General features: G+C 41.7%; 1 pseudogene across 1 annotated transcript; it reads left to right on the top strand.

Annotated features, from left to right (window-relative positions):
* The first annotated feature begins 300 nt into the window (after positions 1–300).
* Positions 301–5060, top strand: LOC101715113 (protein S100-A10 pseudogene; annotated as a pseudogene). Its single transcript, XR_015448927.1, has one exon. The product of XR_015448927.1 is annotated as a protein S100-A10 pseudogene (transcript).
* The last annotated feature ends 20088 nt before the right edge of the window (positions 5061–25148 follow it).

Below are 25148 nucleotides of genomic sequence, written 5' to 3'. Positions count from 1 at the left end.
TTTGACAGGCGGTCGCGCTCGGGCAACCTCTAGTGGCGGCGAGAGGCGACGCCGGGAGAGAGCTGCGCGCGCTCGGCTGGGGATGAGCTTGGCAAGCAGGAAGCAGCGGGTTTGGAAGCTGGAGAAGTGGGTGGAGCTAAAGAGACCGGAAATCTCCCCTTTTGTTAACCTCGGTCCAAAGGTTTGGATACTCAAGGAAGATTTCTAAATTTGTTGCTTTGCCTATTTGGTTTCTGTTTTCAAAAATAATACTTATGCTGTTCATTCATATATTTAGCAGATATTTACCTAAATGCTTGCAATTCATTAGCAAAATAAAAGCCTCTGTCTTCATGGAGCTTGTTTTAGGGATATTGGGTGAGAAGAGATGGATATAGCTAATAAATACATTGAAAGACAAATTATTTATTAAAGAGTGGTTTCTGGGTGTGGTGGCACATGTTTGTAATCCTAGCTACTTGGGAAGCTAAAGCAAGGAAGATTGCAAGTTAAGAGGCCAGCCTGGGCAACTTGGGTAGACTCAAAATCTTAAAAAGGGTTGGGGATGTAGGTTGGTGGTAAAGTGCTTACCTAGCATGTAGCAAAGCCCTGGGTTCCATCCCCAGTACCACCGGCCCCCCAAAAGGAGCTAAGAGAAACCAAAAATTGAACAAGGTAAAGGAGCTAGGCAAACGAATTGCAATTTAAAATAGGATGCTCAAAAAAGCAGCAGCAAGATATATCATGTACAGGTACAAATTCCCTTTGATGAGTGTTATTATGTATATCTAAAATGTACCAATAAACGTTTTGCTTAAAAAAATAAAAAAGAATGCTCAGCCAGGTGTGATGGCGCAAGCCTGTAATCCCAGCACTGGGGAGGCTGAGGCAGGAGGATCGCCGAGAGTTCGAGGCCAGCCTGAACTGCGTAGTGAGACCCTGTCTCAAAAAAATGCTCAAAGGTAGGCTTGAATAAAGATATGTTGCTGAGTAAAGTTTTAAAGAGGCAGAGGGATGAGTCATACCTGGAGGAAAACATTACAGGAGAACAGGAAAGAAATAAGGGGAAGCCAAGTGTGGTGGCACATGCCTGTACTGAGTACTCAGGGAGGCTGAAGTACAGTACTGAGTACAGTACTGAGGCTGAAGCAGAAGAATCCAAAATTCAAGCCCAGCATGGACAATTTAATGACTTAGGGAGACGCCATCTCAAATAAATTAAGAGAGCTGAGGATTTAGCTCAGTGTAAAGACCCTAGGTTTGATCCTGAGTAGTAAAAAAAAAAAGAGAGAGAGAGAGGGACGAACACTTTCACAGCATCATGGGGAAATGTTGGAAGTATTCACATTGAAGTTTTTTGAGGGGGGACTGAGGATCGAACTCAGGACCTTGTGCTTGTGAGACTGGTACGGAGCCACTGAGCTAAATCCCCAGCCCACAATGAACATTTGACTGAATGTTGAACCAGGCAAACAATGGCCTGTGAACCAAAGCCAGCCCCCGATTTTCTCACAGCCAATAGTCTTAAGAATGGTTTTTACATTTTTTTATTAGTACTTGTTTGCAACACACAATGCTTAGATTCCTTGTGTGGAGTTGGTACATATACATAATACACCTTAATTCCTTTTTTTGTCCCCTTATCCACCCTTTCCTCTACCCTCCATACATCTTTTGGGGGGGGGGCATACCAGGGATCAAACTCAGGACCTCGCATTTGCCAGGCGGGTGCATGCCACTGAGCTAAATCCTGGCCCTCCCCTCCATCCATCTTTTAATCTCCTTCCCATTTAAGAAAAGATCTACTAGGGCCGGGGATTTAGCTCAGTGGTTCCCCCGCCTGCCTCACAAGCGCAAGGACCTGAGTTCAACCCCCGGTACCAAAAAAAAAAAAAAAGAAAAGATCTACTTCCTATTAACTATCTCTTATTTTGCTCTTTCTTCATAATTTGGGTTTCTCATATAACAGAAACCATGTGACATTTAAGCTTGTGTGTCTAATTTATTTCACTTAACATGGTTTAAAGATACATCCATTTTCTTACAAATGGCTCGTTTATCCTTATTTATGGCAGAGTAGTACTCCACTGTGTAAAATACTTCATTTTCTTTATCCATTCATCTGTTGATGTATATATAGGCTGCTTCTAAGACTTAGCTATTATGAATCATGCTGCTATAAGGATGACTATGCATGTATCACTGTAATATGTCTTTGACTCATTCAGGAAAATATCTAGAAGGGGAATAGCTAGGTCAAATGGAATTTGTAGCTTTAGTTTTTTGAGGAATCTTCATACTGATTTCCATAGTGGCTGTACTAGTTTACACTCCCACCAACAATGGAGAAGTGTTCCTTTTCCCCACAACTTTGCTAGAATTTTTTATTATTATTTGATTTCTTGATGATCACTATTATTTCTGGGGTAAGGTGGAATCTCAGTGTTTTGTTTTGTTTGAGACAGGATCTCACTATGAAGTTTATACTGGCCTTGAACTCTCTGTGTAGCCCAAGCTGGCCTTGAACTTGCAATGATCCTCCTGCCTCAGCCTCCCAAGTGTTGGAATTACAGGCACGTGTCACCATGTCAGGCCCTCAGTGTTGTTTTAATTTTCAATTCTCTAATGGCCAATGATGTTGAACATTTCTTCATGTGTTTAATGGCCATTTGTACTTCTGTGAAATATCTATTCATTTCATTTGCCCATTTTTTGGATTGGGTCTTTTATTTTGAGGGGGGTCTAATTTTTTTAGTTCTTTATACATTCTATATATTAGTCCTCTGTCTGAGGAATAGCTGGCAAAATTTTTTTCCTATTCTGTAGGTTTTCTTTTCACTCTGTTGGTTTCACACTGTTTCTTTTGCTGTGCAGAAGCTTTTACATTTGATATGATCCCATTTGTGGATTCTTGGTACTATTTCCTGTGCAACTGGGGTTCTGTGCTGAAAGTCCTTGCCATGCCTATGTCTTCAAGATTTTTACCTATTTTATTTTCTAGCAAGTTAAGTGTTCCTGTTGTAATATTTAGTTGTTTGGGGGCCAGGGATTTAGCTCAGTGGTTCTTCCGCCTGCTGCTCAAGCACAAGGACCCAAGTTCCATCCCCAGTACCTAAATAAATAAATAAATAAATAAATAAAATATTAAAAAAGAAGGGCCAGGGATTTAGCTCAGTGGTTTCACCGCCTGCTGTGCAAGCGCAAGGACCCTAGTTCAATGCCCGGTACCAAAAAAAACAAACAAAAAAACCAAAACCAAAACAAAATAAATATATTAAAAAAGAAACAATCTGATGGAAGAAAGAATAGGTAGAACTCTCAAAGACATTGGTGTAAGCAAAGACTTTGTGAACAAAACCTCAGTGGCACAGGAAGTATCGCAAAGAATCAACAGTTGGGATCTCATTAAAAAGCTTTTCCACAGCAAGAGAAACCACCAACAGGGTGAAGAGACAATGCAACATGTGGGGAAAAGATTTTGCCAGCTGTTCCTCAGACAAAGGACTAATATCTAGAAAATATAGAGAACTCATACAAATCAAACCCTCCAAATTTAAAGACACAATCCAAAAATGGGCATCTGAAATGAATACACAATTCTCAGATGAAGAAGTAGAAACAGTAAATAAATATATGAAAAAATGCTTAACATCACTGGTCATTCAAGAGATGCAAATTAAAACAATGCTGAGATTCCATCTCACTCCAGAAAGAATGGCTGTTATCAAAAAACCACCAATAACAAATACTGGAGGGGCTGTGGGGAAAAAGAAATCCTTCTCCACTGTTGGGGGAGTGCAGACTGATGCAACCACTGTGAAAATCAGTATGCCAATACCTCAAAGAACTAAAACTGGAGTTTCCATTTGACCCAGCTATTACCCTTCTTGGTATCTTCCCCAAAGAATTAAAAGCATCATACCATAGTGATGTAGCACACTTATGTTTATAGCAGTGAAGTTTGCAATAGCTAAATCTTGGAAACAGCCCAAATGCCTGTCAACCAATGAATGGATAAAGAAGATGTGGGGTGTTTTTATATATATACAATGGAGTATTACTGTGCTGTAAAGAAGAATGAGCTTGGCTGCCGCCTGCCCGCCGCCCACAGCCCGAGAGCCCTGGTTTCAACAGACTTCACCAAAATGCCATCCCAAGTGGAACACGCCATGGAAACCATGATGTTTACATTTCACAAATTTGCCGGGGACAAAGGCTACTTAACGAAGGAGGACCTGCAAGTACTCATGGAAAAGGAGTTCCCTGGGTTTTTGGAAAATCAAAAAGATCCTCTGGCTGTGGACAAAATCATGAAGGACCTGGACCAGTGCCGAGATGGCAAAGTGGGCTTCCAGAGCTTCTTTTCACTAATCACAGGCCTCACCATTGCGTGCAATGATTATTTTGTAGTGCACATGAAGCAGAAGGCAGAATTGAACACTTACTCCTGCCCAGATGAGAGTTCTCCCAAAGGGCCACTTACGGAATCTGGCCCTCAGTTTCCCTGTGTATAAAGATTTCATGAGCAGATCAGGACCCTTAGAAAATGTACAAATAACATCCAGCTCTCATTGGACAAGCAGAGAAAGGAAAGTTAGTTAAATGCTAGATAAGCTTTTGATTTTTACATTGTTTGCATTCTCTTGCCCTCAATAAATAAAGTCTTTTTTTTAGTTCCAGAAAAAAAAAAAAGAAGAATGAGCTTGAGATATTTATGACTAAATGGATGCACCTTGAGACCAAATGCTTAAGTGAAATAAATGCTGCATTGTTTTTCTGGTGGGAGAAACTGAAAGTGGAAATAAGGATTAAAATGCAAAAAAGACATTGGGAAATGGGAAGAAAATGTTCAAATGAGAAGTGGAACAAGGGACAGAGGAGGAGAGAAGGAAAGAAGGAACAAGAAAAAAAAGTAAAAATAGAAGGAAAAAATAGAAACGAAGTTTGTGTATGTAAGGGGGGTGGATAAAAAAAGAAGCAGCAAGATATATCAGGTACAGGTACAAATTCCCTATGATGAATGTTATCATTATGTATATCTAAAATGTACCAATAAATATTTTGCTAAAAAAATTGAAAAAGTGGAAGTCAGAGGCTCTCTGTATTAGCAGAGGCACATTTCACACACAGAGCCCACCCTCTGGTCCCCTACTCAGCCACGGCAGGGCTGCTGAGGGTGCCCTGGCACCAGCAGAGTCCCAGAAGCACTGACTGACCTGGGCACAGACCCCGCTTGGGGGACTGCTCTGCACACCCACAGCAGTAACTGCCAAGCCAGAGCTTCCATCTAAGTATTGGCTTCAGCTTTTTCTTTTGGTACCGGGGATTGAACTCGGGACTTTGTGCCCTGAGAAGCAGGCAACAGAACCACTGAGCTAAATCCCCAGCCCTGGCTTCAGCTTTACAAATGCCTTTGAGCCAGGTGTGGTGGTGCACAATTGTGGTCACAACTACTCAGGAGGCTGAGGCAAGAGGATTCCAAGTTCGAGGTCATCCTGGACAACTTAACAAGAACTTGTCTCAAAATGTAAAAAACAAAAATAAAAAGGCTAGCTGGGCATGATGGTGCACACCTGTAATCCCAGCACTTGGGAGGCTGAGGCAGGAAGATGGCTGCTTGTTCGAGGCCAGCCTGAGCTACATAGCAAGACTCTGTCTCAAATAAAACAAAAAGTAAAAATAAAATAAAAAGGCTGAGGATGTAGCTCAGTGCTCAATTCCCAGCATTGAAAAAAACCTTATTCTAATTTATAAGAGCAGAAGTTTGTTGTTGTTGCTATCAGTCCTTGCTCCATTTGTCTTAATTAACACTTTCCCATGTCAGATAATTTCCTGAACCATAGAGAAAGTCCAGTGTATGCTCCGGCCGCATTACCCAGAAATTGAAATTAAAGCAAAAGGGGCTGGAGATTTAGCTCAGTGGTTTCACCGCCAGCTGCGGAAGCACAAGGACCCGAGTTCAGTCCCCAGTACCAAACAAAAGAAAAGAAAGCAAAAGGATGATTGCTAGTCCCAAAAAGTGCAGGAGGAGAAAGTCAGTCTATACTGGTGACTGAGCTAGGGCGTAAACTTTTCCCTTCTCTCAGCCTGGGACTTACAATGCCAGCGTTCCTTGTTTTGTTTTTGCTTTTGTTTAAAAGTGACGGGGAAAATAAATAAATAAATAAAAGTGATGGGGGGGCCGGGGATTTAGCTCAGTGGTGTCGTGCCTGCCAGGCAAGTGCAAGGTGCTGAGTTCAATTCTCAGTACCAAAGCGGGGGGGGGGGGGGGGGGGAGTGATGGAGATTGATGCTGAGGCCTTTGCACTGAGCTACATTCTTAGCTCTCTCTTTTTTTTTTTGGTACTGAGGATCGGACTCGGGTCCTTGCGCTTGCGCAGCAGGCGGCAAAACCGCTGAGCTAAATCCCCAGCCCTCTTAGCTCTTTTTATTGCTGTTATTGGTGTCAGGTCTGATTCAGTGAGTCTTTTGTAAACAAACGGAACAAAGCAAACAGGCTGCTTTTAGCAAACAACAGCAGTTTTTTAGTAAATAAGGCAAAATAACTCAAAAGGAAGTATATAACCCCCCTGGCTCTGAGAAGTCCAGTAATTCTGTACACACCTGAGCAGACAGTTCTTGGGCATCCAAGTCATAAATTTTTTACCCCAGATTCCTTAGCTCCTTTAATACCTGTATAAGCCTAATTTCTTTTGCAGTTAGTTGCTAATAGTTCTCTTCCATGGTGTTAGCCCATCCACTCACGGATGAAATTTCTCCCAGCTAGCTGCTACTACCTCTCTCCCAATGTCAGCCCATTCACACACAGATGTAATAAACTTGGCCTCTCCCAGCTAGCTGTTAGAATCTCCTGATTTTAGTCTCTGTTTACTGGAGTAAACTTTCTTTTTCTCGCAACAAAGAGCCTGTCTCCCCCCCCCCACCAGGGATCGAATTCAGGACCTTGCACTTTCGAGGCAAGTGCAGTGCCACTGAGCTAAAATCACCAACCCTAAGAGCCTGTTTTTTGACAAGTGTATTCTTTATAACAATTGGTATTAGTATTGGTATTGTTGTTGTTATTATTATTAATATCATAAATTTTGGGACAGGGTCTTGCTCAATTTCCTATGCCAGGCTTAAGCTGATCCTCATGACTTGGCCTCCCAGAATGTTGGGATTCAAGGCCTGCCCCACCATACCCAGCTTCTACCAACTTTCCTGAGTTGTTTCTACCTTGCAGACAACAGATTATGGGCCAGCTCCATAACTGCATGGGGCAACTTCCCACTTCTTCCTATAAATATTAGATAGGTAGATAGATAGATATCTTCTATTAGTCTGTTTCTGTGAACTCGGTTGAATATATGGTCATAAAACACGTTATCTTAATGCAGGTTATTTTTTTTTTCTTCCTTGCTTGACTTCTTCCCCCTTCCACCCAAATTTCCCACCCCCAGGTAATCCAGTGTAACATCTTATTATGTATCTTCCTATATTTTATCTCTACTCTTATAATAAAGAATAAGCCTACAGTTGGTGCATGCCTGTAATCCCAACACTAAGGGAACTGAGGCAGGAGGATCACCATGAGTTCAAGGCCAGCCTTGGATACATAGTGAATTCAAGGTGAGCTTGACTCAGTAAAAAAACAAACAAACAAAAAAACTTTTAAAATAACAACAAAAAAAGAATAATCCCATATATATGTCAATGTATACACAAGGCGTGGTTATCATTTCATCTTAGTCGGTACTGGTTTACCAAGTGCAGTCTCCTTGTTCAGTGATGCCTCATGGGGTGCCCTTTGTGTCAGCTGTCACGGCCCTAATTGACTCTTCAGTGGCTGTGACATCCACAGGGCAGGAAAGCACTGGCTGGGGCCTTTGCTGTGTCCCCATTCTTCGGCAGCGTGAACACTGCTAGAATAAATCCCTCTTAGGCCTGAGCAGTGGTGGCAAATCTAAGGGACCTGAGTCACCACGGGCATGCAGAGCCCTCTCTGTCACCTCAAAAGCCAAGTTGCCCCAGCAGCAGAGCATCAGATAACAGTTGTTTTATCTAAACTAAAACCTCAATGTTCAGGTTTAATTGCAGTGTTGGCACTTTGTGATAAATAAATGGGTTTGGGGTTGCAATTTGAACACTCGGTCTCTAAAAGGTTCGCCATCACTGGCCTAAGGGATGAATCCCAGGAGTGGGACTGTTGGGCTGAAAGATGTCAGAATCTTCATTTTTACTAGACAATAGCTGCTTTTTATACGAATATATCTCATGCCCATTGTCTTTGTTTTGCATTGCTATAATGAAATCCTGAGCGAGGATGGCTTTATAAAGAAAAGAGGTTTATTGAGTTGGGTGTGGTGGTGCACTCCTGTAAGGCCAGCACTCAGGAGGCCGAGGCAGGAGAATCACCACAAGTTTAAGGCCAGCCTGAGCAACATAGCAAGACCCTGTCTCTACATAAATAAATAAATAAATAAATAAATAAATAAATAAATAGTCAAATATACCCTCCTTTCCCTCTGAAACTTCAGTTTTCAGTATTGGTTAAGAAAGTCACCAATCTCTTACATTCTCTCACTAGATTCTTATATTATTTTTTGCACTTAAGAGTTGGAGCCTTCTGCAGTTATTTTGGGAGCTAGTAGGAGAGGAGCACAGTTATATTTTCTCCCAGGATAATGGGGTGGCGCTGCCATCTCTCACTGTATAATCCAGCCCTTTCCTGCTGAGCTGAAACCCCACATGTGTCATGTGTGAGACCTTAAATAAGCTGAGCTGCAGTTCTGTCTCCTCCCATGGCTCTGTCCATCTGTTTGTCTATTCCTTTGCCAGTACCACATTGATTCAACTATAGCATCCTTGGGCTAGGGATTTAGCTCAGTGGTCTCACTGCCTGCTGCGCAAGCACAAGGACCCAAGTTCGATCCCCTGTACCCCCCAAAAAAAACCAACTATAGCACCCTTGTAATGGTTTCTTTTTAGTCAAGCAAGGCCTCTTCGCTATTATTTTACATATACTTTAGATATTACCAAGATTATATTCTCTTTTTTTGGTACCAGGGATTGAACTCGGGACCTTGTGCTTGCAAGGCAGGCGGTGGAACCACTGAGCTAAATCCCTGGCCCAGGATTATATTCTTTACGATAAAAATTAGGATCATTAAGCTGAGCATGGAGGTATGTGCCTGTAATCCCTGTGACTTGAAAGGCTGAGAGAGGAAGAGTGAAAATTCAAGGCCAGCCCAGGCAATTTAGTGAAACTTTGTCTTTTTTTTTTTGAGACTGTCTTAATATAAGGGAAAAATTTTTTTATATGGAATGAGGATGTTCCTCAGTAGTAGAGTATCCCTGAGTTTGAGGCCTACTGTTGCCCCCCCCAAAAAGAATCATTTAAAAGAGAATCTTTATTAGTATTCTCAAAACCTGACAGGGCTGGGGATTTAGCTCAGTGGTTCTGGCACCTGCCTTGCAAGCGCAAGGTCCCGAGTTTGATCTCAGGTATCAACCCCCCCCCAAAAACGCCAAAAAACCCCCCCTGAGATAGTTTTCCTTTTGTTCCATTTTTAAAATTGCCTTTCAATATGGTATTGAAGTTTTCTTCATATTAGTCTATGCTTTTCTTGATTAATTTAGATTTATTTTTATTTATGTTTTGAGTTAAAATTTTATGCTGTATAGGTAAGGTAGGGTCCAACTTCATTCTTTTGTATGTGGGTACACAGCAAGGAAAAGAAAGAGATTTTCCAGGCATGGTAGCGTGCACCTAAGATCCCAGCACTTGGGAGGCTGAGGCAGGAGGATCAACCCGAGTTTCAGGCCAGCCTGGGCTACGTAGGGAGTACAAAGCCAAACCAAACTACATAGTAAGACCCTGACTCAAAAAAACAAAGAAAAATTTTACATATTCCAGACATTTGATTAAAGTGTTTACTGTTTCTATGGCTGGGGGTGTAGCTCAGTGGTAGAACGCTTGCCTAGCATGCGTTAGGCCCTGGGTTACATCTGCAACACCACACACATGAATGGGTAGTGTTTCTAAGCAGTCTTTCTCATTCTGAAAACAAGATTTAATTTATATATTCAAAAGAGAATACCAATTAAGGTCTCAGCAGGGTTTACACTTGTAGAAATTGATAAGTTGATTCTAAATGGTGCATATAAATTCTAAGGACCTTGATTAAACAATGGTATTTTGAAAAAGAAGAATGAAATTGGAGGACTGACAAGGCAGTGTAATATGAATATAAAACTAAAAATGTTAATCTGTGAAACAGAGTAGGTCCAATTATTCACCTGCTCATATATTATTTTTGAGGGGCAGTTTAGCCCGGTCTGGAACACACAGTGATCCTCCTGCCTCAGTCTCCCAAGTGCTGGGATTACAGGTATGCTCCACCATACCCAGCTCATACATTCTTTTTTTTTTTGGTACCGGAGATCGAACTCAGGACCTTGCGCTTGCAAGGCAGGTGGCGGAACCACTGAGCTAAATCCCCGGCCCAGCACATACATTCTTGACCAGAGTTTGATGATGAAAGGAAGGGCTTTTTAATACATGAAGCTACAACAGTTAGATTTGGGGGGAAAAGAGCTTTAGCCCTTCATGCCCTTTGCAAAAATTAATCCAACATGAATCATAGACCTACATGCAAAAGTAGAAACAATAGAGTAACTAAAACTATGGTACTTCTAGATGAAAATACAGCAGGAAGTTTTGTTACCTCATGGTGGGCAAAGATTTCTTTGATAGTACATTTCATTAGAAAAAAAGGAAATACAAATATTTTGTTCTTTCTAGAAGGTTCAGGCAGGAGTTTTGCCAGTATGAGTATTGTAGATAGGTAAGTTAATTAGATATCTTCTAGGCAGTTAGGCAAGGCCAGCCTTAGCAGTTAAAATGAAAGACAATCAAGATACATTCACTGCTTAGCATTATAAAAAGAGGAAAAGGGACTGGGGATTTAGCTCAGTGGTTTCGCCACTTGCTGCACAAGCACAAGGACCAGAGTTTGATCCCCGGTACCAAAAAAAGAGAAAAAGTACTGCACCCCCTTGCTTTCCCTGGGGTAAATAGCAGTGATTGATATTCTAACTAGGCATCAATCACCCCAGCTCATTTCCTTTCCTGAAATTCCTTGTACACTTGCCACATGACTTATTTTCCCATTTGATCCCCATTTAATCAATATTATCTGGATCACTGTACTTGTTATCTTAACAGTTGATCAAGGATTTGTCCCATCTCATGCCCATCTTGTGATTTTCCACTGGATCTTATAGTTTTGTCCCACTTTGTACCCGCCTTACCTCGTAGCTTTGCCTTATAAAACCCCTTTGAAAAGCAGGGTGGGCAGGTAACCCACTTTCTGGTCACCTTTCTGTCTCTCTTAAACAGAAGCTATCTTTTCTTCAATAAAATTTTCCTACTCTTAACCTCCGTTGTTCTGAGAATTCATTCTTCAATTTTAGAGAACACAAATTTAAGTTTCAGATACCTAGCAGGTTGGGAGTTACGCTATTTCCCTTGTTTGGATTATTTTTGCTTATTTGGATTACTTGGTACACTGTATCATTTTGGAGGTCCCACCGAGATCACTGGAGAGAGGTAAGAGTTTGCTTTTGTTCCATAGGTTCTAACTTTATGGTCTTTTTGTTTCATAAATTCTAACCTTTTGTTTCATAAATTCTGGTTCCTGTTTTATAGATTCTTTTTGTTTCATAGACTCTGGCCTTTTGTTTCTTAAATTCTGGCCTTTATTTCATAGATTTCTGGCTTTTGTTTCAGAATTATCTTAAATTTTAGTTTGTATGTCTTAAATTTTTACAAATCCCTTGTTTCTCTTATGATGCATTGTCCTTTGTTAAAATTACATTTTATTTTCATTTTGTATATGTTGCATTTGGACTTAATTGCTAAAGTTACGGTCTTTTTTTTTTTTTCTGGTAGCAGGGATCAAACTCAGGACCTTGCGCTTGGGAAGCAGGTGGTAGCACCACTGAACTAAATCCCCAGCCCACTAAAGTTACATTATTTTGTTAAACAGAGCCAGGGAAAAAGGTAGTGTTAGACCGCCTCCTAGTGGACTTTAATGGTGACTACAAATAAATTTAGAAAATGCTGTGAAATGGGTCTTTTATGAAACCTGGTTTATATTTAAGAAATATACATGCCTATCAATAAATAATGGGGAGTCCCAGGATTTAACTCAGTGGTTTCACCGCCTGCTGCACAAGTCCAAGGACCCGAGTTTGATCCCTGGTACCAAAATAAGTAAGTAAATAAATAAATAAATAATGGGGGAGAACCAGGGATTTAGCTCAGTAGTGCCACTACCTGCCTCACAAATGCAAGGTCCTAAATTCGATCCCCACTACCCAAAAAATAAATAAATTAAATAAATAAATAATGGGGGACCATTCATCAGTTAAAAGACAAAGGTCAATGGCCATTCTTAAGACCTGGGGGACAGGTTTCACTGAGACGTTCCTTTTCCATACTCTAGAGAAAATGCTGGGCCTGTTCTGCCTCAGTTTCCTTTCTGGTCTGATCTTCTGCTGGTGAGGAGGCCATCTTAGCTCTTGAGATTCCCCTTTCTTGCCCTTGCAGGCTGAGATTGACTCATAATCAAGTTGTCTCAATAAATCACCTTGAGCATGAAAAGAAAAGACTTCCTTTTCCTGGCCTTATTTCTGATCTTTCTCTGCCACTTTACACTTTCCTTATACCCTGGGGGGTTTTTTTTGTTTGTTTGTTTTTGTTTTTTGGTACCGGGGATCAAACTCGGGTCCTTGTGCTTTCGAGGCAGGCGGCAGAACCACTGAGCTAAATCCCTAGCCCAGACACTTTCCTTATAGAGGAATGTTAAATTAGGAAAAGGAAAGATCTCTAATAAGTTTAAGAAAGAACCCCAATCTTCTCTCTCTCTGTCTCCTCCTAGGTCTGTTTTTCATCATTTATATATGTAAAGGAAAAATACCTTTGTGATAGGTTGTGAACTTTGGAACTTTGTGGACTTGTAGAGTGCTATGTGGTGATTTTTGGATGTTTAAACAGTTTAAACTTTATTTGGGCTTTTTCTCTCTGCTACTGAATTAGAAACTCCCCTTAAACTTTTCTCCAACTTATTGGAGTTGACTTCCTTCCTTCCTTCCTTCCTTCCTTCCTTCCTCCCTCCCTCCCTCCCTCCCTCTCTTTCTTTCTTTATTTCTTTCTGTACCAGGAATCAAACTTGGGACCTTTTGCACACAGTGGAACTACTGAGCTAAATCCCCAGCCCAGGAGTTGACTTTAAAATCTCTTGTAGTCAAACCACCCCTCCTTCCAGGAAGTCAGACTAAGACAACTTGCAGCAACTGTTTTTTCTTACAAGAGGAAAAAAAAATCAGCTAACTAAAATAAAAAAGAGGATTTTGGCCAGCCTTTTTCTTCCTTCATGTGCATGTAAGAAACTGATAAAGGTACCTTTACTAACATGTAAATTGTGGCTGGTAGGTGGACCTGTGAGTTTCAAATGCTTGGTGAATTTAAAATGGACCTTAAAGGAGTAACCTTGCTAATAACTGTTGCCTCCTCAGTGACCAGATATACAACAGGAGTGTCTCAGAGATTTCTCCACCCTAGGGCCCAGGGCAGAATCTCTGACCTACTGGTCTCTAGAAGTGATCTCTTTTGCAGGCAAAAAGTACTCTAATTTGACCATTGACCTATTTTCCTCACTTTCTTTCAAAAATTTAGAAAGTAATGGTTCAGATAGATTTTTATTTTTTATTTTTGGCACCGGAGATCGAAGTCGGGTTCTTGCGCTTGCGCAGCAGGTGGCGAAACCACTGAGCCAAATCCCCAGCCCTCAGATAGATTTTTTAAAGAAATATTTCCTTCTCTAAACATGATGGTTATGGCTAAAATCAATTGTAATTTGTGCTTTAGGAGTACCTATGGATGGAAGGATATGAGTTTTCTGGGAAGATAAGATCACATGCTGGTAAAAGGCTAGATAGTCCAGTCCAGTTTTATTTTCTGGGTCTCTCTCCAGACATAGCTACCTGCCCTGTACAGGAAGAACCTTGGGGGATTCCCTGGAGGGAGAGGAATTGAGCAGAGACTTACAGGATGCTGTTTTGTTTCTCTATTGTTTAACTTCTTACTCCTTTGGAATGTATTCTTAAACATTGGGAAATGTTTCCCCCTCACATACTGAGAAAGAGCAATTTAGTATTTTTCTGCATCTGCAATGGTGTGCCTACCTCCTAGAGCCAAAATAAAATACAGAGAGAAGTATTAATTATGATGCTATTTCATAACTAGAATCATACTGTTAGAAAGAGAGAAAGTGGTTGAAATTGCCTAATGTTCAGACTTCCTTTGCATTAAGAAGTAATCCTTCGGCCGGGGATTTAGCTCAGTGGTTTCACTGCCTGCCTCACAAGCTAAGGACCCATGTTCGATCCCTGGTACCAAAAAAAAAAACAAAAAAGAAGTAATCTTTCCTTGTGTTTGAAATGTAAATGTAAGCCTCAGAAAAACCAGACAGGAGATTAAAATAGAAGACACTTTCAGACATATGTCCTTAAAAGTCTAAAAAAATGAGAACTAAGCCCTTCAATTATTTTAAATTGTCAACTATTTATCAGGAAAAAGATGAGGACATCCCTAGCTCTTGATTTGATAAAAGGAAATACTATAGTCTCTCCCAAGTCACAGTCTTGCAATATGTAGATGGTGTACTATCAGGCACTCTATAGCCAAGGCACCTGTGCTCTGCTAAATTTTCTAGCAGACAGGGATTATAAGATTTCTAGATCTAAGGCACAACTTTACAGGCTTGAGGTAAAATATTTAGGCCTTATTTTACCTAAAGAAACCCAAAGACTGGAGGGGAAAAAAGAATTAAACCAATTCTTTCCTTCCCATGACTCTAAAACAGCAAGATTCCTAGAAATCACAGGCTTTTGTCACCTTTAGATAGCGGGATAAGGGGCTAGGGATTTAGCTCAGTGGTTCTGGTGCCTGCCTCGAAAGCACAAGGCCCCAAGTTCGATCCCTGGTACCCCCTCCCAAAAGTTATAGATAGCAGGATATAGTAAGATTACAATCTCTCTATGTAGCTTATAAAGAAGCCCAAAAGACAGATACCCATATTTTAACCTGGGAACCTGATTCCCAGACCACATTCCAGAAGCTCAAATAAGGGCTTCTAAATGCTCTACCACTGAGCCTGCCTACAGGACACCATTTCAGTTTGTAAGTTAATAAAAGGTGAGACATGGCTTTGTGGGTGTTTGTACAAGATTGAGGAGCTGCTCAACAGCCTGTAGGGTATTTAAGTCATAAATTAGATATTACAGATTCAGAGTAATTTATTAAAAAGTAAGCCCGAAACAATATGGTTAAAACATTTTCATTCTCTCTCACTCTCTTTCAAGAGGCAAAGAAGCAATCATTCAGGTTCTTTTTTTTTTGGTACTGGGGATCAAACTAAGGACCCACCCTGGGAAAGCTCTTGATACTGTCTACACCTGAGATGGTTAAGATAAGATAGTTCTTAGGGCTGGGGATTTAGCTCAGTGGTTTCGCCGCCTGCCTCAAAAGTGAAAGGTCCCAAGTTCGATCCCTAGTATCAAAAAAAAAAAAAAAAAAAGAAAAGAAAAGAAATAGTTTGGGCTGGGGATTTAGCTCAGTGGTTTCGCTGCCTGCTTCAAAGCGCAAGGACCCGAGTTCAATCCCTGGTACCAAAAAAAGAGATTTAGGTCTTATGCCATACTCAGAGTCACTCTTCTGTCCCTTCTCCACTGCCCTGCCCCTGAGAAATAATATAGTTTTCAACAGTGTTTGGTTGAAGGCACTTCCCTCCTCTGTGGCTGCTGAATTTCAAGACAAAACTTCCAGAACGGTGAGTTTCCCTATCCTGGAACACTTCCAGAGTAAAGCTGACCTTCATGACCTTTATTGATCTCTGGACCATATTTAAAAACTGGTCTAGGTTTAATCTTAAAACTTTCAAAAAATAAATATAAAAGTTTTAGCCCAAATATATCTGACTTTCAGTCCATAGGCAAAATTGGAGGTTAACTCCTCTTACTTCCCTCAAGAATAATACTGACTGGGCTGGGGATTTAGCTCAGTGGTTCCACTGCCTGCCTCACAAGTGCAAGGTCCCGAGTTCAATCCCTTGTACCCCCCCCCCAAAAGGATAATACTGACTGGTTCTTTTTTTTTTTTTAAATTTATTTATTTTTCCAGTACCAGGAATTGAACTCAGAACCTTGGGCTTACCAGGCAGGTGTGGTGCCACTGAGCCACATCCCTGGCCCTGACTGGTTCTTATAACACAGATAAATTCACTGATAAAACAAAACATTCCTAAGGAAACTTATGAGTTTAATAACAATTTTAGGGCCGGGGATTTAGCTCAGTGGTTCCAGCGCCTGCTTCGAAAGTGCAAGGTCCTGAGTTCAATCCCTGGTACCAAAAAAAAAACCCAAACCCCAAAAACAAAAAAAAACTAACAATTTTAAACAAAAATGAGTGTTAAAAAATAGACGCACCTCCAGTCCCCAGAAGTCTGGTTCTCTTGTCATGATTTCTCTCTAGGACATCTTGCCAGGGCAACCACTATTCTCAGAGATATGCTAAGGCTCTAAAAAAGGCTATACCCAAATTCAACCTGAACACACCCCCTAGAAGTAATCAAAATTATCTTTTAACAGTCTGTCCCTTTAGAGAGAACAGTTACATGTGGCTACCAAAACAGCAGTTCCAGCAGTTCCCAGCAGTTCCGGCTATCAGCTGTGACTATTCAACAACTATGGCTATCAAAGCAACAATAAAAAGCCTATGTGGGCCAGGGATTTAGCTCAGTGGTTCCGTCGCTTGCCTTGCAAGCACAAGGACCTGAGTTCAATCCCTGGTACCAAAAACAAAACAAAAAGCCCATGTAACTAGATACTCCAATCAGATAAACCATCAGCCTAGGGCCCATCTTTTTTTAAAAAAATGCCTGCCTTTACTTTCACAGGTATAAAAGGTTTTTTTCTTTCTGATTCTTATTATAAGAGATCTCTGTTAATTGACCTACAAAAGTTCTGACTAGGGGCCGGGGATTTAGCTCAGTGGTTCCACTGCCCACCTCAAAAGCCCAAGAACCAGAGTTCAGTCCCCAGTACCAAAAAAAAAGTTCTGACTAGACTTATTTATAGTTACAAACTTAAAAATTATAAAAGATTTATTATAATTTGACTTGGCCAAATACATCTGAGTGTACTCTGGTTTATAAACAAGTCATTTTATGTGTGTTTGTCTGTCTGTTCAATTTGTTACAATATGTACAGCTATTTTGTTTGAGCTCGATAATTTTTCTTCTCTTTGCTCTTTCAGATTTTTAAAAGATCTTTGCCTATAATTTAAGTTGGCATTTAAGGGCCAGGGATTTAGCTCAGTGGTTCCACCACCTGCCTCAAAAGCATAAGGTCCCGAGTTCGATCCCCATTACCAAAAAAAAGTGAAAGTTGGCATTTAAATAAATGTCATTAGAGTTAAAGACATGCTTCCACCCAGGTGGCTAGCTGATCAAAATGATATCAAGACTGGTTTTACAAATGCAATACATATTGTTGTCTATATAATAACTCAGGAATCTTTCATTGGTCACAAGTAACGTGTTGTTATGATCTAGTTCTCATAGGTCATCTGAAATTTTAAGATAATTAATTAGAGACCCTTGAGTTTAAAAAACTACTGGACAGGACTCCTCTTGGTAAATAAAGGAGCAGCTGCCTGGAAATATTTCTTTGAGCCTTTGCTCACAAAGGGAACCCTAATAATTTCCATAGCCTTATGAGAAATACACCCCCCAAAACACTGCTACACATATTATTGTGATATGTTTACCTTGGTTATAATCAAAACGTTAAGTTTTCTGTGGGAAATCAAAAGGTTTTATTAAAAGATGCTCTTGAGGGCCGGGGATTTAGCTCAGTGGTTCTGCCACCTGCCTCGAAAGCGCAAAGTCCCAAGTTTGATCTTCAGTACCAAAAAAAGATGCTCTTGATACAAAACTAAATTAAGGAACAAAGAGTTTCATATAACTGTGATACTCATTGTTATTTCATGGTGTACTAAATACATTCATGCCTTCTGGATGTACAGGTCCTCTAAGATTTTGCTTTTTTTTTTTGGTACTGGGGATTGAACTCAGGTCCTTGTGCTTGCACAGCAGGCAGTGAAACCACTGAGCTAAATCCCTGGCGCTCTAAGATTTTGTTTATGATTATAGTCTTTTTTTTTTTACTCAGGTATCTTCCTTTCTCTTGCATTCCAGCTACTTGAGGGGTATATGTTAAGCCAGCATGTGATAACCAGTCAAATAATAGTCTTTCTTAAAAACTTATTTGATAGGGCTGGGGATTTAGCTCAGTGGTTCTGCCGCCTACCCCACAAGTGCAAGGACCCGAGTTCGATCCCCAGTACAAAAACAACAACAACAACAACAAAAACAAAAAGCAAACAAATGTACAGTGTGCCAAGAGGGAAAAATCTCCCACACTTTCACTGAAAGCAACATGGTCAAGCAAGGCTGTGACCCATCCTGACAGCTGACACTGACAGAGGAGCTGAGAGGCTCTATAAATGGTTCCGAAGTAATGCCTGAGGAGACTTAACTGACCTTGATACATAACAAGAGGTTAATTTTTGTTTTTGTTTGTTTATTTTTTGGTACTGGGGATCGAACTTGGGTCCTTGCACTTGTGAGGCAGATGGCAGAACCACTGAGCTGATAGGTCTCCCACTACCTCAGCAGCTATTATGTATAGTAGCTGCCCTCTTCCTAGGATGCCTTGCCCCCTCCCCTGTGTGACATCACACCGAGGTGGCTGCTCCCACCAAAGAATAAACCCTTCTTCCCAGCATGCCCCTGTTCCCGCCTAGAAAGTAACCTAATACTCGCTCACCTCCTACCACATAGTGACATCACCGGCTCCTCCAGTCCCTAGTCACTGCCTTACTCAACCCCACCTCAGCCCCTACAAACCCCACCCCAGTCTCTATAAAAGACTCTCCCTGCCCCAGCTATATTGCTTTTGTCTCTCCTTTGTTCAGAGACAGCCCGGCAGATCTATTCCCCTAATAAAGGCTTGCTGTGGCCTGGTCTGGTCTTGGTCTTCGGCACTTTTACCTGACATGAGCTAAATCCCCAGCCCAGCAAGAGGTTAATTTTTTTGTTTTGTTTTGTTTTTTGGTACCAGGGATAGAAGTCGGGTCCTTGCACTTGCGAGGCAGGCGGCAGAGCCACAGCTAAATCCCCAGCCAAGAGGTTAATTTTGATTGCCACGGGTCTCACTTTAACTTGGTCTTAAACACCCAGTATAAATGTATAACTAAAATATTAAGTCAAGCAAGGGCCAGGGACTTAGCTCGGTGGTGCTGTGCCTGCCTCACAAGCACAAGGTCCTGAGTTTGATCCCTGGTACAAAAAGAAAAAAAAAATTAAGTCAAGACCATAATAATAAAGCTAGATATAAAAAGGAGCTCCAATCACTGACCTTTTCTGGCAGTTTGCAGCTATACCGGTAGCTGACCACTCTTATCGGTCATTAAAAAATCTATGGTAAAATATATAAGAGCTCAACAAAAGTTTTTAAATTTCTTAGCTAAAGTTGTCCTTCAAATTGTCTCTATCTTGGGCCAGGGATTTAGCTCAGTGGTTTCGCTTCCTGCTGCACAAGCACAAGGAACCGAGTTCAATCCCCGGTACCAAAAAAAAAAAAATTGTCGCTATCTTCTTATAGTGTGGGACTGTGTGATTCAAAAGTTAGTTACTCCCCTAGATTCTGTTGTAAATTTGATGGTTGGAGTGTGTTTGCCTCGGGACAATGGACAATCAGTAATAGGGCGAGGTTACTCAGCCATCTGTTTGCCCTAAATCCAAATGTCCCGGGGACAATCTGTAAACAGGGTGGTCGTAACTGTCAGTCAGGATGTCTGCTGAACATCAGCATGTGACAATGAGCCACTAACCTTTGTTCTTTTTTTTTCTGTGAATCCACATGTTAAACACCCCACCCCCCACCCCCACCACCCCCGCTTAACCCCCTATAAAACAACCTCGGATTCTGAGCCAGGTGCCTCTCTGAGCTATTTTGCTTCGGGAGTGCCGTCTGGCCAGACTAATAAAGGTCTGTTTTCCAACATGGCCGGTGTGTTCCTTCCCGGGTGGTCCTCGCTGTAGCCAGCTCCTTGGAGCGTTTGGTAAGGCCTTGGTCTTACATTCTGAAGGCACCGCTGGGATCCTCGGGTGTGCTCCACTTCAGCTCCTTGGAGCATTTGGTAAGGCCCTTGGCCTTGCATTCTGGAGGCACTGCTGGGATCCCTGGGTGTGCTTCACTATAGTCAGCTCCTCGGAGCGTTTGGTAAGGCCCTCGGTCTTACAATAGCTAAGACTAGAGACTTATGATAACCTCCATCAATAAAAGAGTCAAAGAGCCAGCAGGTTACAGTCATTATTTCAGTTTCTAAGTGTGACTCTTTCCCCAACCTGCATTTCCAATTTAGTACTCATGCTTAGATTTTACATGTTCTAATTTCCTAATGCTATGTCAGATTCTTAAAACCCCCTGGACCTTTTCCTTATCCTCTTTTTGGGAGGCTATTACTGGTTCCTCCTGGTGGAAATGCTTGTTGGGTATATTCATAACAATCTTGCTGATCTTATTATTTGGCCCATGTATTCTTTTGGGGGGGGAGGGGGGTACCGGGGATTGAACTTGGGACCTTCTGCTTGCAAGGCAGGTGGCGAAACCACTGAGCTAAATCCCCGGCCCTCATGTATTCCTTTTTGTTTTCTTTTGGGGTTTTTTTTTATACCAGGGATTGAACTCAGGACCTTGTGCTTGCCAGACAGGTTTGGTGCCACTGAGCTACATCCCTGGCCCAGGTCCATGTATTCTTAACTGTTTCTTTGGCTTTGTCTCCTCCAGACTCAAAGCTATACACCTACCCAAGATAAGAACGACTGGTGCCTATGGAGGGCTTTTAGATAGACCCTCTGGAGTATCTGACTGCCAATCACAACTGTAACCCTCCTCAGCTGAAAGTAGCCAGAAAGGTTTTCACCCCTTGTCCCCTCACCACAGTTAGGGGTACTTCTTCAGAGGGGGTGTTGTAGTCAGGGTTTTGGCAAGGGAATACATTAAATACAGGACGTATAATTTATAAGATTATTTTATGATATACTCAAGTGAAATAGATAGGACACATGTGTAAATACCGAATAGTTTCTCTGGTGTGAGAAACTAAAAGTGTAAATAAGGATCAAAATGTATAATTAATAATGTGAAATAGGAAGAAAAGGTCTAAAGGCATAGAGGAAGTGGGAGGGGTAGAGGAAAGAACAGGGAAAAGAATATGAGAAAAGGAAAAAAATGGAAACAAAGTCTGTAAATGGGGAAGTGTGGAGGGGCTGAAGGGAGGGCAGGGGAAGGGGGAAAAAATAAGAACCAAGATACATCATGTAAAGGTACAAGATCCCAATGATGAATGTAGCTGTATTGTATACCTAAAATGTACCAATAAACTTACTGTAAAAAAGATTATTTTATGATAATTATCCAGAGTCACATGCAAAGGAGTGAAAGAGATTAACCAGATTAACTGCACACTAAAGGCCCAAAGAATCCAGCTGAGGGCCTAGATCCGATAAGTTTCCCCACAAGTCCAGCTAAAGGCTTAGTGTCCAAGGCAATGTCTTCCTCAAATTCAGCCAGTGGCCTAGAGCCCACAGGAATGTCTTATGCTTGTCCATATTGAGGATCTGCATTTGGAAGGCCCAAATGGCCAGTGGTGGAGGCCAGAAAATCTATGCTGGTAAGATGAAGGATTTGTGCCACCAGGCTGAGGGATCCTCATTGGAGCCAGGAAATGATGCTCACAGTGACGATCAGAGCTCCCCTGATGAAAACAGCAGCCGCCGGGGATTTAGCTCAGTGGTTTCGCCACCTGCTGCCCAAGCGCAAGGACCTGGGTTTGATCCCTGGTACCAAAAAAAAAAAAAAAAAAAAAAAAAAAAAAAAGATCAGTGGAAAACAGCAGCCACTCCCAGCAACAGTGAGGCCCCAGGCTCCTCCAGCAACAAGAACAACCGAATTTTCATCAGGAAAACCATCCGCAGCAAGTTTCTCCTAGCAAATCGACAGGCCAAAATCTTCCTCTCCGGTTCTCTTTTTATGGCTTTTGATAACAATCCTCAGGTGGATCCTCCATGCCCAGACCACACTAATTCAGTTCAGCTGGGCATTACAAATTGACCATTAGTCAATCCACCCACCACAGCGGGGAATACTGTAGATAGGTAAGTTAATTAGAGGATTCAAAATGAAAGACAATGGAGACCTATTCACTGGTTAGCATTATAAAAAAACCTGCTGCACCCAGTTACTTCCCCTGGGGTAAATAGCACTGATTGATATCCTAACTAGGCATCAATCTCCCTAGCCCATTTCTTTTCCAGAAATTCCTCGTACTCTTGCCACATGATTTATTTTCCCATTTAATCCCCATGTAATCAATATTATCTGGATGACTGTACTTGTTAACTTATCAGTTGATCAAGGTTTTGTCCTACCTCATGCCCATCTTGTGAATTTCCACTGGATCTTATAGTTTTGTCCCACCTTGTACCCGCCTTACCTTGTGGCTTTGCCCTATAAAAACCCCTTTGAAAAGCAGAGTGGGCAGGTAACCCACTTTCTGGTCCCCCTTTTGTCTCTCTTAGACAGAAGCTATTTTTCTCTCAATACATTTTTTCTGCTCTTCACCTCTGTTGTTCCTAGAATTCATTCTTCAATTTTAGAGAACACGAACTCAAGTTTCAGATACCTAGCAGGTTGGGAGTTACACTATTTCTCTTGTTTGGATTATTTTTGCTTATTTGGATTACTTGGTACACTGTATCATTTATACAACCTGGGCAATTTAGTGTAAGGTCAGACTGAGGCACGATTGAGACCACCGAGGCAGGCAAAGTCTAAGCAACATGTGATGAGTTTATTGCCATCTGGTGCAGATGGGCCAAGGGCAAGAAGGCCATTGGCCCTGAGAGGAGGGTGACCATGGTTGATATGGGCATTTTATTTTTTTATTTTTTACTTTTTACCTTTTTTTTTTTGGTACCAGAGATCCAACTCGGGTCCTTGCGCTTTCAAGGCAGGCTGCGGAACCAATGAGCTAAATCCCTGGCCCTACATAGGGCATTTTAGGTAAGGGAGAGGGTCCTGGTCAAGAGAGTGGAAAACTTTATAGAGTCCCCTGGGTAATGGGCCTGGGCTGGCTGATAAACAGGGCAGTGGTGGGAACAGCAGGGCCGCTGCTGGCTTCCTGTTATCTCTGCACTCCAGTGGATGGGGGTAGGAGGTCTGCTTGGGTGGGGGTCCAACTTGGGGGACCTGTCATTTAGTAACTCCTTGTTTCAAAATTTAAAAAAATAAGAAAAGAAAAGGGCTGGGGATGTAGCTAAGTGTGAAAGTGTGAAGGACCTGGATTCAATTTCCAGTACCACAGGGGGAAAAATAAATCAGCTGGTCATAGTGGCTCATGCCTATAATCCCAGCATTCAGAAGGCTGAGGCAGGAAGATCGCTGCAGATTCATAGTGAATTCAAGGCCAGTCTGAACTACATACCAAAATCCTGTTGCAAAAAAAAAAAATCAAAATCTTTTTACTCTTTCATCATTAGTATGAAAAAAGCAAGCCACCGACTTGGCAGAACTATTTGTAATATGAATTGCAAAGTCAAAAGATTTATATCCTGAATTTATAAAGAACTTTAAAAAGTCAATATCAAAACAAAATTTAAAAGAACAAAAATTTTGAATGCCAGGTGTGGTGGCACACCTGGAGTCCCAGCTACTCAGGATGCTGAAGCAGGAGAAATGCAACTCTGAAGGCTGCCTACGCACCAGAGAAACACAGTGAGATCTTGCTCAAAATCAAACTCCACAAGAGAGGAGACATGAAGCCAGACACCAGAGTCCTTATTGTATGATTCCGTTTGCATGAGGGTCCAGGAAAGACAACTGGAACCCACTGTGTCATGGAGCAAGGGACAGAGGTAGGGTAGGGATTCACAGGGAAGGGCACATGAGAGCGTTTGGGGTAACGGAGGTGTTTTATATTTTGATTGTGGTGATGGATACAGCATGTCTGTCAAAACTCACTGAATTGTACACTTTTTTTTCTTTTCGGCAGTTCTGAGTGTTGAACCCAGGGACTTGTGCATGCTAGACAAGCGCTGTAGCACAGAGCTAGATTCCTAGTTTTTTGTTTTTTTTAATGGTTTTATTTTGAGTCGAGGGGCCAATCGGGGTTGCCTGGGCTCGGCCTCCAGAGTAGCTGGGATCACAGGCATGTGTACCCTTAAAACATGCACTTATGCAAATCTATCTTAACAAAACTGATTAAAAAAAAACAAGAATCTCCACCCTGACATTTCTCAGTTGTGTTATCTCTTTTTTTGGTACCGGGGATCAAACTCGGATCCTTGCACTTGCGCAGCAGGCAGCGAAAGCACTGAGCTAAATCCCTGGCCGGTTGTGTTATCTTGATCAGTTCTCTTCACGTCCCTGTGCCTCAATTAACTTACAGTATCCCACGAGATTGTTTTGAAATTTTTTGTTCTGGGCATTGAACTCAGGATCTTCCGCTTGGAAAATGAATAGTTTTGAGCAGGATTTCAAGTTGGTAGAGTCTTGAGACTGGAAAGAAAGGCCCTGGAAGACAGAGGCTATGAGTTTTGAGTCTGAGTAAATACATGCCTCATAAATCATCATCAAAAGCAATCTGATCCCTTTCCCCTGTAGCTTTCGAGGCAGGCAACCAAACCACTGAGCTAAATCCTCAGCCCTGTTTTGAAATTTAAATGAGGCTCATTCACATGCAGGGTCACAATGTGAGCATCCACAAAATCTAGATATCATCATCATCATTAATTATTACCATTGTGATACTGAACCCAAGGCCTCACACATAATGGCAGTTGCTCTAACTGAGCTACAGCCCAACTCCTCGCTTTTTTTGACAATTTTTTTTTTTTGGTACCGGGGATCAAACTCTGGTCCTGGCACCTGCAAGGCAGGTGCCGGAACCACTGAGCTAAATCCCCTGCCCTACTCCTCCCTTTTTTAGGGCACTGGGG

The sequence above is a fragment of the Heterocephalus glaber genome, unplaced genomic scaffold (assembly GCF_053883595.1).
Source record: "Heterocephalus glaber isolate CG9 unplaced genomic scaffold, H.glaber_assembly_v1.0 deba00000594, whole genome shotgun sequence".
NCBI lineage: Eukaryota > Metazoa > Chordata > Mammalia > Rodentia > Bathyergidae > Heterocephalus > Heterocephalus glaber.
This window is presented reverse-complemented; position numbering and strand designations above follow the sequence as displayed.